At 32.2% G+C, this 13237-nt stretch overlaps 1 long non-coding RNA gene and 1 pseudogene across 2 annotated transcripts; both read right to left on the bottom strand.

The window, feature by feature from the left end:
- LOC124894961 lies at positions 1–5548 on the bottom strand. Of its 2 annotated transcripts, XR_007051454.1 has the most exons (4): positions 4936–5548; positions 3797–3911; positions 2841–2906; positions 1–2677 (listed from the first exon to the last, which is right to left on the bottom strand). It is a non-coding gene; the product is annotated as an uncharacterized LOC124894961 (long non-coding RNA). The 2 variants fall into 2 exon arrangements; XR_007051453.1 differs by having other exon boundaries at positions 7–2906.
- Positions 5549–9028: 3480 nt separating this feature from the next.
- Positions 9029–12463, bottom strand: LOC124894962 (annotated as a pseudogene).
- Between the last annotated feature and the right edge of the window lie 774 nt (positions 12464–13237).

Below are 13237 nucleotides of genomic sequence, written 5' to 3'. Positions count from 1 at the left end.
AATTTGGAAAGCAAAGCAGGATGCCTTTTGCCAAGGCAACCTGGAGAGCATCGGAGAAGCTTTAGTTAGTCCATACTGGTTTGTGTGGACCACATAAAAACTGCTTCTCTTAACGGAAGTAAATATTTTATAGCATTTATTGATGATATGACAAGAATGTGTTGGATTTATTTTCTCAGATTCAAATCTGAAGTACCTAAAGTATTCTGGAAATTCAAAGCTTTGGTAGAAAATCAAAGTGGTTGCAGGATGCAAACGCTTAGATCAGATAATGGTACTGAGTACACATCTGATCGATTTGAAAAGTTCTGCGAAAATGCAGGTATTGAGCATCAACAGAATGGAGTCAGTGAAAGGAAGAATAGGACGATAATGGAGATGTCGAGGTGTTTGTTATATGAGAAAGGCCTACCAAAATATTTATAGGCAGAAGCAGCTAACACTGCTGTTTTTTTACTGAACAGATTGCCTACCAAACTAGTTGACGGCAAGACACCTTTTGAGGCGTGGGACGGGTATAAGCCGTACTTAAAAAACTTAAAAATCTTCAATTGTTTGTGTTTCTCTCATATTCCGCAGGTTAAGAGGGACAAGTTAGACAAGAAAGCTGAACCTGGAGCTTTTATTGGTTACAGTACAATCTCTAAAGCTTACAAGATTTTTCAGTCTCATACTGGAAAAATAATGTTAAGTAGAGATGTATTTTTTATGGAGAATGAGCAATGGACTGGGAAAAAGTTAACCGGAAGCAAATCACAAGCAATCTACTAAATTTTGATGAAAACATTGATGATCAACCTGTGAGAGAAACAAGGTTGCTCTCTGAGATATACCAGAGATGTAATGTGGCCATTTTAGAGCCTTCTGGATTTGAAGAAGCTGTTTTAGATCCTAAGTGGAAAGCTGCGATGGAGGAGGAGCTTGCAATGATTGAGAAGAACAAGGCCTGACAGCTTGTGAAAAAGCCTCAAGATAGAAAGATCATCGGTGTGAAGTGGGTTTACCGCACTGATGGTTCTGTTAACAAGCTCAAGGCAAGACTGGTAGTTAAGGGGCATGCACAAATTTTTGGTGTTGATTATTCTGACACGTTTGCTCCAGTTGCTAGGCTTGACACAATCAGGTTGCTTCTTACTATTGCTGCACAACGTGTCTGGAAAGTGCACCAGATGGATGTCAAATCCGCATTTCTTAATGGAGTTCTTGAAGAAGAATCTATATCGAGCAACCTGAAGGTTTTGTTGTAGATGGCAAAGAAGAAAAAGTCTACCGACTACATAAAGCTCTTTATGGCCTAAAACAGGCACCAAGAGCTTGGTATAGTCGAATAGATGACTATTTGCTTAGCCTCGGCTTTGAGAAAAGTGTTTCAGAATTCACACCATATGTTAAACACAATAACAGTAAGATACTTGTTGTTTCTCTTTATGTCGATGACCTTTTGATTACAGAAAGCAGCGCAAAACTCATTGATGAGTTCAAGCAGGCTATGATGCAAGCTTTTGAAATGTCTGATCTTGGTCTGATGACTTATTTCCTTGGAATGGAGATTACACAGGGAAAGATGAGTTTTTCATTTGCCAGAAGAAATATGCGAAAGAAATTCTCAAGAAATTCAAAATGGAAAATTGCAAAGAGGTGAATACTCCCATGACCCCAAAAGAGAAACTAAGCAAAGATAATGGAGCCAAAAAGGTGGACGAAACATATTTCAGAAGTTTCATTGGGTGTTTAATGTATCTTACAGCAACAAGACCCGATATATTGTATGCTGTAAGTATTCTATCAAGGTTCATGCATTGTCCGAGTGAAGTACATCTGAAGGCAGCAAAAAGAATTGTGCGATACATCGAAGGAACTATCACCTATGGAGTCATGTTTCGAAGGACTCAACCTGTGAAGCTTTTTGGGTACTCTAATAGTGATTGGGGAGGTTCCAAAGATGACTCGAAGAGTACTTCAGGACACTATTTTAGTCTTGGTTCTGGGATTTTTTCATGGAGTTGTAACGGGACATTGTGGCTCAATCTACTGCCGAAGCTGAGTTTGTGGCAGCTACAGCAGCAGTAAATCAAGCATTGTGGCTGAAGAAAATGCTGATTGATCTGCATATGGAACCAAAAGGAAGCATTGAAGTATTCGTGGACAACCAAGCAGCAATAGCTATTTCTCACAATCCTCTGTTTCATGGAAAATCTAAGCACTTCAATATCAAGTTTTTCTTCCTGAGAGAAGTTCAAAAAGATGGAGATGTGATTCTTGTCTACTGAAAGATGGAAGAACGTGCGCTGATATATTCACTACGCCTTTTCCAGTTAGCAAATTCAAGCTTCTTAGACAGAAAATTGGAGTTTGCATTTCATAAAGCAAAGAGGAGTATTGAGAGTTGCTTTAGGAATGCAACGTGTTTCTTTGTTTTCTTTCTCTCTAGTTTTTTTTACATACAATCCTAGTTAAATTAGGAGTCCTATCTTTGGTAGGAAACTAATTAGTTATTTTAATTTTGGTAGAAATAGGTTGTTTCTTTGTCCTATTTTTACTTGTAATAGCAACTATTTAAGTTGCTAAGTTGATGATAAATTTGGCATGGTCTTTCAACAAGAAAATAATCACTCTCTGCATATTCTCTTCTTCAAACTCCATCTCTGGTTTTTGCGGCCAGCTTTAAATTGAATTCCTGCGTTATTTCCCCTTAACGGTTTTAAACCAACAAAACCAGTATTCATGCCTCATAAAGTTGCAAGACAATAAGATTTTCATCTTGTTGCAAACCAGATGAACTCCAGCTTCAACTTCTAAAATAGAAAGTAATGAAGTAATGAAAGTAAATGAAGTATTACCTTAACAACTATATTAGATTTTGCTTCTGTAAGAGAATCCCTCATGTTTTGGGCTTGAGCTGGTCCCTGCCAAAAAAGAAGGGTATTTCTAAGCTTCTTGAATATGGAAGAAATAAGGAATGAAATATAATTAAATGTTGTATTCAGATATACTCCCTCCGTCTAACAATACTTGTCCACTATTAACTTGACACACAGGTTAAGAAAAAATAAATGATAGATATAATTTTACTATATCACTCTTTGAATATAATAAATGTAACGTCTTGAGAAATGCATTGATAAATAGTACTATTTAATAGCAAGGGTAAATGGGTTGAAAAGGGTAAATTATTCATTGATTTTTCAAACCAGACAAGTATTGTTGGACATCTATTTTTGGTATAGTGGACAAGTAAAGATGGACGGAGGGAGTATTTTGATAATTCCTTCACTTCTACATATGTGATGATGGACGGAGGGAGTATTTTGATAATTCCTTCACTTCTACATATGTGATGACAGAATAACAACATAACCAACTATCACCAGAAGTAGAATATGGAATACAGCAAACTTCGAATGGAGGAAGAAGTATCATTTCGAAAAATACTATCCAACAAATATGTTATTATTAGTACGAACAGAAAACACTTGGTGGGAACATATATTATTATAGAAAATTTAATAAAATGAGTAGTTTGAAGCAGCTTTTATCAGGTACATCAAAAAGATCGTAGCTTTCAAGCAAAAATAGTAAATCAGAAGACTACTACATCGTAGAATCAGAAAGAGATATCTTCTCCAAAATTTTGGTTAAGCTAAATTTTTGGTATCAGATGGCACTCAAAAATCAAAATTACAAGCAAACTACCTCTTTGCATCAACTTCATATTTCAAATAACTCTCAGATTTAAAGGTACTACAGATATCAAAATTGAATAAATGGAATGAAGTCAAAACAAGAGAAATTTCACCTGAGAACCCCAGCCAATGACTCCAATCTGCTTGATTCCCTTAAATGCATCCGGCAACAATTTGAACAAATCTCTCCCTCCTCTCACAATGTACTACACCACAATCCCAACATACCTTACACACCAAAGCCAAAGAACTTTCACACATAGTAATAAACGTTTTTCAGCACAGACACAAAAACAAGAAAGACAGTACTCTCTCCACCCAAAAATTGTGTTTTATGCTAGTTCTACCGACTTTTCGCAAAAATTTAATGCTTAAAGCTTTTTGTTTGAGCTTCTCCAAAGAAGGTTTTGCCACATTCTTGTTTTGAGGAAAAATAATACAGTTCTTTTTTTTTTTTTGAGAAAAAATACAGATATCAAATAACTCTCAGAATCTTTTCAAAGAAAAACTCTTTTACTATCCAAACGCACATTTCCTTTTTGTACAAACTCCTTATAAAAAAGTTTTTAGGAAAAATATTCCAATTTGTTCAAACCTTCCTACATATTATGTTACAAAGAGCGAAGGGTAAAAAAAACACACACATAAAGTGTCCCTCTCTCTTTAGAGTTTCATACATGAATTATATATTAATTTCTTATCTGAAATATCACCAACTATTTATCAAAACATACCTCAATTATCAATTGTTCACTTTTTCTATCTAAAATATCTTTATCATTCAGATATAAAAATTAAACAATTGATAATTGAAATGTGTTTTGATAAATAACCAGTGACAGCTCAAGTATAAAATTCACATACCTTATTGTTCAGGTATGAAAATAAAAAAATCTAAGATATTTTAGGTGTATTTTTTATTAACACTTTTACAAAACAACAAGAATTGCTTTACATTTAGAAATAGATGTCCAACTACTCGAAATTAAATGAAAAGAAAAAGCTTCCCTCTTTCTTAAGTTAAATAAAATCAAAATGAAGTGATGAGAGTGAAAAACCCAATGTATCATCACTTCATTATTTTAGGAACCTCTCATAATGTTTCAGAAAGTATTATCTGGTAGGCTTTTCAAGATCACATTGTCTTCCTCCTTATCCTTTTCAAGAATATTTCATTTGGAACCGATTGATCTATCACGTTTCATGTTTACATATATTTTATCCTTTACGGACACAAAATAAGAGTACTTACAGCTTAATACGTGCCTTTGACGCCCTAATTTCCCCCGCTCTCTCTACACTTTTCACACTCCTCACCGGCAGCTCAACAAACCAACAATGGCGGCGGCTACTTCTTTCTCCGCTTCATCCAAATCCCTAAAGCCTTCTCTTTCCGGCTACTTAGGCTTCCTTTCTTTGTCATCCCATTCACTTAAGCCTCTCAGAGCTAAATCTCTGGCGGAACTAGCTCCGGTGGAGCATTCAGTGCTCGTATGGTAGCTACTCCTACTGCTGTCAAAGCACCAATCTCTCTCGATTTTGAAACTTCTGTATTCAACAAGGAGAAAGTTACCCTTTCTGGACACGAAGAGGTAAACTTCTTCCCTGTATCCGAGCATAGCAGGAGCTTCGTATACTGGACTCCGAGCATAGCAGGAGCTTCGTATACTATATACTGGACTGGCCGTTTTTATCAGATGTAAAATATTTTGATATTTGATAATTGCGTTAATTAGTAAATTACTCAATTTGAAAAGTGTTGTCTTCAATAAGGAGAAAATTACCCTTTCTTGACACGAAGAGGTAAATCTCTTCCCCTCTCCAAGTCTATTCCTCCGACTACGTGCATAATGAAGACTGCTCATTTTTATTATTTTTATTAGGTGTAAAATATTTAGATATTTGATAACTGCTTTAAGTAGTAGTAAATTACTCAATTTCACGGAAATTTTATTGCACGGGGACTGCCATTTTAATTAGATGTATTATTTAGATACTAGTAGAATTGGTCGCACTTCGCATAGTGATAAATTATTTTATTAAATAAAAATGTAATTTTTATTATTATTTAAGTGCAATGAATACGTTAAGATTTCTTTTAGTTTTCAAATTCAAAAAATGAAAGTTAATACTTTAAATTCATAACATTATTTATAATTAGTTGTGTAGTTTATTTAAAGTTTTCACTTTTTGAAAATTTATTAGCTTTTAGGGATACTTGATTTTATCTATCTCTATGCAAATGACATAAATTTATATTTTTACTAAAAATTTTATTTAACATATATAAATAATATATCAAAACACAATAACTATAAGAATTATAATTAAAAGTTCAAATATTAGAAATATTATTTCGATTTTGTATATGTTTGTATATAATGTTTAAATATAATGCTAAAGCAATAAAATTTTAAAACTAATTTTAAAAGACACTACAAAATAAATTATGAGGATTCTTAGATATTACTAGGATTCACATTCTCTGAATTTCAAAAATATATTAAACCTATATTTGGAAACTCAAACTTTCAATTCTCACCATCAATACATATAGGAAGCTAGGCATTAGAAAAGTGATGTGACATCTCTATTTGGCCAAAAAGTTATTTTATTTTTCTTCTTTTTCTTTTGAATAATTCCTTCAAATTTAATTTACTTATTATTATTATTTTACAAAAATAAATATGTCAATTACTGTTTCCTGTAGTCATTTACATTTCTCAGCAATTATACTAAAATTACGAGAATTACATTATTTTTCATGAATAAGAAACTGTCATAATTGATATGTGAAAAGGTGGTAGCATTAATTTCTAATTAATTTCAAAATTGAAAAATAATTAAAACTTAAAAAATTCACCAATTAACTAATAATGAAATTTAAGGAATACAAAAATATATGCTTGCACTAATACTTTATCATAAAGAATTTGAAGGGGTACAACACATGATTATAATATACATCAACTTAATTGTAAGTACATCTTTTTAATGTTGAGTTGTAACTACCAATAATTATAATGAGAAATATGAAAAGGATAGTAAATTACTAATTGTAATAATTAAGGAATCAATTTTTACATTAATTACTTAGAAAATAGAAAAGGCCAAAAAATAGAGGAAAAAATAAATTGTGTATTGTATTAAAATATAAAAATAATTAATTATTATCTGAACTACAAGAGATGTTTTTTATATAACTTTAAAGAGGTTATATAATTAAATAAATATAAATTTATGACCTCATATGCTATTTGTCTTCTTCTTTTCTTTTCAAAATAAAAAATTGTGAATAATATTTTAATTTCTTTTATTTTTTCGCTCAAATACCCTATTTTATTGTCAGTTTTTTTAATTTAATGCTTGACAAAAAGGGTGTTGGATTTTTTTTTCATTTTTTTTAAAAAATATCCAATAAACTAAGTGCTAAAATTTTAAGTTAGACATTTTATTTTTTTTTTTACTTTTAGCTTATTTTTATACTTTTCTGACTTGAAAATAAATGTTTAAAAATAATTTTTTTCTTCAAACACCAAAAAAATAAAAGCAAAAAAGGAGCGTAAAAATCTAAATAGACGTAAAATAAATTAATTCAAAAACTCTTGAAGTTCTTGAAGTTATTAAATTTTCGTTCTTCAAAATGCTTCTAACGATAGTTTTTAACCTCAATATCGAATTTAGAAATTAGGAATGCACTCAAATGCAAAAAACAATAACATCAAGCACATAATGTTCATTTTAGAATGTTGCAAGAAATATCACAATAAAAATTTACAAAATCTAATCACAACTTAACATAATGAAATATGTGTGTACAACTATAGTCATATGAAAGAAAGTAAAAAATAAAAGGAGGTCATTTCTGTGTTTCAGCATTATATTTTGTCTTATCTATCATCCTATTCTTGTCGTCATTACGTTTTTAAAATACAATTTTAAGAAATAAGAAGGAAAAGTATCACAATAAAAATTGACAAAGTCTAATTATAACTTAACATAATGATATATGTGTGTACAATTATAGTCTTATGAATGAGAAAAAAATAAAAGATTATTTCTCTTTTTCGTTACTATTCTAGTCATTCATTATAATTATTTATTCTTTATTACCTTCACTTTACCTTCACTTTTTTTTCATTGACATTAATTTTACATTTACAACTGCATAGTACATAAAAAGAAATTAATTATCATTACGATTATGTTATATAATTTCTCTTATGTGAATTGTCTTAAGCAAATGGTGAATTGGGTTCTATTGCAAAAGATCTATTTTAAGGATAGTTTTGATTTATTTTATGAAATTTTTAATAATTATTTATTTAGTAGATTATATAAAAAAATAAAAAAAATCAAGGTGTCATGTCATCTTATCTATATTTCTTCTTTATATCTATTTTTAGTATAACGATAAATAAAAGTGAACAAATTATGTAGTAATTTAAACTATTTAGAGAACGCAAAAAAGAATATATATATATAATTTTTTTTTTAAAAAAAGACATTCATCTCAAGTGATTCTTATGTCCTTCTCCTCAAATCTTTACATAATCATCATTTCATCTTTACTTCATTCGTTCACTATATGATCTTCTTATTCCTGTAAAAATAATACATCATAAAAATTAATATATTATGAAAACATTATAAGAAAATAGATTTAAATTATACATGTTCTTGCTTAAAAGTTACAAACAATATAAGATAACATTAACAACAAATCTAATGTAATCTCATGTATGAGTTTAGTAAATCAATTAAAATGTCAAAGGAACAATACATGTACAAGAAGAAGAAGCAATAGCATACCCAAAAGAAAACAATAGAAAGGACATTTTAGAAGATATACAAATGATATTTTTTAAAGAATATATAAAAGTTCAAAAAATATATAGTGAATGAAATATCCTTAGTTTTGATAATGGAGGTACATCTATTTATAAGGCAACAATGTGGAATATCAAAGATATTATGAACATGACTATTAATATAATTTAGGAGTTATGGTCATTAAAGGTCATGAGAGTAATGATAAAGAAATTTTAAATTTCTATATTAAAGAATAAAAATAAATGAAGGAGTAGTAATTGATTCATTTATTTTGATTATTAAAAAAATTGATTGATTAATGAAAAAAAAGAAGAAGAAAAAAAAAGTTCAAAAAACCCACAAAAAAGATAAATAGCATTAAAGGCTTCCAAGATATGCCACATAGGATTGACTATAGTTTTCCTTTATATATATATATATATATATATATTGATTATTTTATCTTAAAGAAAAGGACTGCATTCAATACAATGCGAGACATTCTTGGACTACTGTTACAGTAAAATTGAATGTTACTTTTGACAGAATATTTGAATGAAGTAGAAGTTGGAACCAGGATACACGATCATAACCTTTTGTGGCCTCCTCAATGTATATGTCATTGTTTTCAAAGATAGAACAAAAGCATCTTCATGACAAGCGTGAGATCTCCTCTCTCCCTCGTATCCGGCATATGAAGTTTCATATCCAGGCTCATAAAAGAAAGGGTTTGTATTCAAAATTAGAGCTTGTATCGAAACCAAGACTTGCAGCATGGTCGATGTCTTGGGCAACCACTTCTCATTACCTTTACCACTCCAAGTGTTAAGAAGCTCGAGACAAACTTTTCTATAATTATACAAGTTGGGATTTAGTCTCAAACCACCAGAATAGTAGTAAACCATCTAATGAAAAGGGAAAATAAGTAAATAAATATATTTGTATTTCAATATTACAAAGTAAAGAAAAAAAAAGAATGCCCCAATACTTACTGTTAGCACATCAGGATAATTTTGCGGGAACAGGACATCAAAGACAAAGAGACCATCATGGTATGGAGTGCCTTGTGGTTCAATGATGACAGCCCTAAGGAGATCCTTCATCGCTTCGCAGACTCTTACATATATTATATCTGAAAGTGAGAGAGAGTATGACTTCAACATTAATCTAAAAACGGATCAAAGATTGATTTAGAGCAATCTACCAGTGAGAGGATATCCCATAAAGTTAATTGACATAATTTTTCTATAATTCCAGATAAAAAAGACGGTGTAGCATGCCAAAAAGAGGATACAGTCCTAAATTTAGTAGCTGATAAGAGAGTTGAGGTTTGTGGGGGGAGTTTTGGGGCAGGGAGGGATCTGGGAGAGCAACGATATCAATTCTACCATTTATTTGTCACAAATCGATGTGTCAAAAATACTTGCAATGGATTTCACCTGAAACCACACATATCTTTTCAGGAACCACAGATATCACATGAGCTAATTGTTGCATTTACCATTACAACCAGCAAATGGAGGTTAGACAAAGAAAACAAACCAGTTTCACAAGACTTCTACATCAAGAAACCAACATTGATACATTAACCAAGACAAGATAAGAAACATGAAACCAACAGAAATACAAATGATGAGTGACTAACAGCATCTGACTCACCAGGTAAATCATTTTCCAATATTTTCACTCATCCTGAACCTTCTTACTCCAGGCCTTAGGTGGCTGTTCAAAAAGTAACAACAGAGGTTAGTAGAGTCACATTCGTGATTTAACAAACAACTAAAATAATAGAAAATGATCTGCCCAGCACAAGAAATTCCCTTACATACCTGTAGTCCCTGGAAGCCCAAGTTAGTGTAATGATGATCTGAGAAGTCTTCTACCACATCAAAATGCTTAAAACTTTGATACTTTTTCATGAGTTCATGTTCAGTTGCCTCTTTCTTTCCACAAGAATTTGACCATCCAGACACCAGAGTACTGCTTGAAGAAGGGGCCTGAGGAAAGGTACTACTTACATGCTCAGAATTTATAAGAGTTGACGTCTGACCACTTGCTAGATGACTTGAAAAGCTAAATTGGGAAGACACTTTTGAACTGGAAGGAGGTTCATTTAACCAAGAAACCGTTGCCTCAACACCAGCAGGTAAATCAGTATTATCAAATTGTGCCTGCATACTCAAGTAATCACATTCATCATTATCATCATTTTTGTAAAACAAATAGTCATCATCATCATCATAGTTTGACACATCATCACAATTATCCATCCTTTCATCTACGTCATTCTAATCTTTATGAAATGTGAGGTCTGGATTGGAACTGTTGTTATTGCCAGGGTCTGGACATCTGGATGTGGTCCCAGCTACTGTATGTGGATTATCCTTAGTTATAGCCTCCTGTAATTCAAACAAATTTAATAGATAAGGCAAAGGGAAATCACTGATTCAATATTTGAATCATAAACTAATTTAGGCATGCTAGAAATTACAGTACTATATGCTACTCTAGTACAGTAAATTCTGAAGTAGAGTAATCAACCGATGCATGCACAATTTCAAAATACCCTTTTGAAATCCTAAACTACCCCAGCCACTTCTTTCCTAATTTCAATAGTTGCATGCACAATTTCAGTATCCCTTCGTTAGAGCCCTCCTACTCAGGTCATCATTGACCCACCCACCCCCTTTCCCACCTATTTTGCTCCATTCTAGCCCTAAATTCTCAACCTCTTGATCCCGTGTATTGCTCTTACCATTTATCAAACTCTCTTATGAACTACAACATACCATGTGTAGTCCCATAATGTGGAGTCTGGGATGCGGAGGGTAGAGCATGCCAAAACCTTACCCCTTAAAGACTCTTATAGAGAACAAATAAAAGAAAAGGGGCTTCTGATATGCATAGGGATTGCAAGGGTTTATTGTATGTTGACTCTAATGGACACAGTTTTCAAAATTCTTTTATAGATCATTTAATTTATTCAATCATTTCTTTTCTTATTACAAAGGTCAATTCAACAGACTCATAATTACAATTCTTCGATGATAGATCATACTCATTGATGGATCATGCTCTAATAGTCACACAACAACCTATCTAACCACATTATACGAGCAATTCTTCAATTGATAATAATCTAATACTCACACACCAACATATCTAATCACATAATGCAAGCAACCCTAGCCCGAAAACTCTACCAATGCAATGCAGGTAGAAGTTCGTAAGCAAGTGGGTTAGACTGCACAAGCAACATATATAAGCCACATGTTTGGAAAGATAAAACATACTTTAAAAAAATAGTAGTGACAATTATTGACGTATTCAATTAAAATAACAGAATGGAAGTCAAAGAGGTAAAATTGAGAAAATTTACCATGGGTAGATTACATGGTGAGGACCCAAACCGCATAGACCATACCAGGTATCCATCTAAAGAGGGTTAGCAAAACATAGATCTAGAGCTCTACCTATTTTTTTTTCCAACACAAATACATACACGTACACGTACTCAATAGCACTTACAAGGAAAGAAAGTGCAAAATTTTCAGAAACCATAGGAAATTCGTACTTAAAGACACCATATTCCTTGTCACACCCTTAGCAAACCACACTTGAAAAATTAAAATTTTTGTGGGATGACGTTGATGTGTTTTGAATCGACAATTAAAGGAATCTGATTTTTATTTTAATCCTAAGCAAAGAAAAAAAAATTTAGCTGTAATTGAATTGAATGAAAAGGGGAAGGGAACGGAGGAATCTCTCCATGAACTATTGGAAAATCCATTGAAGGCTATCGTCGGCGACTCTCGCCGAAAAACTTAATTAACACCACCCAGCAACACTTTACCCTCCATTTTCCCAAGCAATAATAGTAATCGGAGGCCCAACTGCATCTGAACTTGCGCCAACGAATCTTGCTGAAAAACTCCATTAACACCACCCAACAATACTTTACCCTCCATTTTCTCGATCAGCAATAGTAACTGGAGGCCCAACTGTGTCTAAGCTCGCGATTAAGGCTTTCACTAGCTGCAAGAGCCCATCGATGTTCCGAAAGTAGCCACAGGCTATCCCTCTTTGAATGCGCCGCCATACCCCCCACAAAAAAAACCAACCCTCCACCGTCATCTCTCTATTGACGATCAAAATTCACTAAAGAGTTGTCTCTTTCCCTTCCTTTTAAACAATTGGATTCCCAACTGTTAGTGCACGTTTAATTGCATTAAACACTAATTTATTAATTTAATTATTTATTTAATATATTAAAATGAGAGAAGAAAGTCAAAAATCTGACAAAATAGATAAATAGGTTTCTTGATCATTAAGGCATGCCACATAAGCAGCCTCCAATGATCCCTTTATATATATATAGAGAGAGAGAGAGATTTGAAAACTGTGATTAAGTAGTAAATCACTCAATTCCATCAAAATTTTCTTCTTTTGCTTGTTTGGGTTAATGATTTGAGGTTATTTTTGTTTTTAAAGTAAAAATTGGGTTCAATTTTCAAATAAGATGGATGATACTGCAGTTATGTAGAGTTGTAGCATAGGCAGCTGATTATGATGGTAAAAAAGATTATCCCTTTATGATGTGAAAGTGAGCTATCAACTTGATTAGCAAAGGTGGTGGCTGCATCACTTATTTGGCTAAGTGCAGAAAGAAAAATAATTTAGTTTTAAGAAATTATAGATATATATGTCCTGATGACAAATTCGTCGGAAGGATTTTTGAAATG

This window comes from Capsicum annuum, unplaced genomic scaffold (assembly GCF_002878395.1).
Source record: "Capsicum annuum cultivar UCD-10X-F1 unplaced genomic scaffold, UCD10Xv1.1 ctg78698, whole genome shotgun sequence".
Lineage (NCBI taxonomy): Eukaryota > Viridiplantae > Streptophyta > Magnoliopsida > Solanales > Solanaceae > Capsicum > Capsicum annuum.
The sequence above is the reverse complement of the archived record's forward strand: the minus strand, read 5'-3'. Positions and strand labels throughout refer to the sequence as shown.